The 985-nt window shown below is 53.2% G+C and overlaps 1 protein-coding gene across 1 annotated transcript in view; it reads left to right on the top strand.

Annotated features, from left to right (window-relative positions):
- The window catches only part of WDR1 (WD repeat domain 1), a 22,280-nt gene that overhangs the window by 1,455 nt on the left and 19,840 nt on the right, over window positions 1–985 (top strand). The window lies entirely within an intron of this gene.

The following is a 985-nucleotide window of genomic DNA, read 5'->3' as shown; positions in this document are numbered from 1 at the left end:
TTTCCTGATGGGTTTTTTTCCTCTTTGATATGAAAAAACTAACCCACTTCAAAAATGAGGCAAGTTAAAGGGACAAAAGCACAAAATGGCACCCATTTCAGGAGTTTCTGCCAATTAGATATAAACGCTTTGCCCTGCTGTATGATGCAGAACTGATGGTACACTCATGATTCATATTAATAGCATTGGAAGGAGAGAAAAATACAATTTATCCAAAATTATATGGGAGACGTGAAGGGTAATATGTGGTTCTCCTTACAGCTTGCTGTCCACGTTAATTTAAGCGGACATCCAACTTGGCCTCAGGGCACAACTCTGAGAGAAACTTGCAGTTCATAAAGCACCTCAGCAATATCTGGAGTTGAATGGCACAAAACTATGGGAGAGACATCAATAATTACAATCACAAATGTTTAAGTGATGCGGTTAAGACTGATCTTTAAGGGAATACTGACTGCAGACAAGAAGCGCCTTCCCAACGCCTATGAAAGGAGGCAATCAAGGCCCAGCAGACCTGCACAGCCTCCGTGGCAGGAGGCTACTGCAGCAGACTCCATCTCTACTGACAAGTATAGCGGTTCCCACGCAAAACTAAAGCTCCGTCCCCTCAATGACTGCAGGCACACCCCACAACCCCCATCACCGGGACAAATTCCCCGCAGGCGCTACGTTCACTGATGCCGGAGGTCGCTGCCTCGAGGTGAGGAGACCAAGAGCTGCCCCCCGCAGCCGCTCACCACACGACGACAAGAAGGCGGGAAAGGGCCGACAGCGCAAGCGCGGGGGGGAGGCTCCCCCCAGCCTGTGCCCCCACACACCCGCAGCTCCCGCTCCCTCAGCGTCCCCAGGCCTCCTTCTCTCTCCCCCGCCCCCTTCCCTTGAGATCAGCGCGGATTTCCTCCCCCCACAGCCCCGGATGCACCCACAACAACGCCGCTGACCATCCCCACAGCCTTTCCCCCTCCACCCCCCCGGGGCGGCCCGC

Source organism: Charadrius vociferus, unplaced genomic scaffold, assembly GCF_000708025.1.
Source record: "Charadrius vociferus isolate BGI_N301 unplaced genomic scaffold, ASM70802v2 scaffold603, whole genome shotgun sequence".
NCBI lineage: Eukaryota > Metazoa > Chordata > Aves > Charadriiformes > Charadriidae > Charadrius > Charadrius vociferus.
The sequence above is the reverse complement of the archived record's forward strand: the minus strand, read 5'-3'. Positions and strand labels throughout refer to the sequence as shown.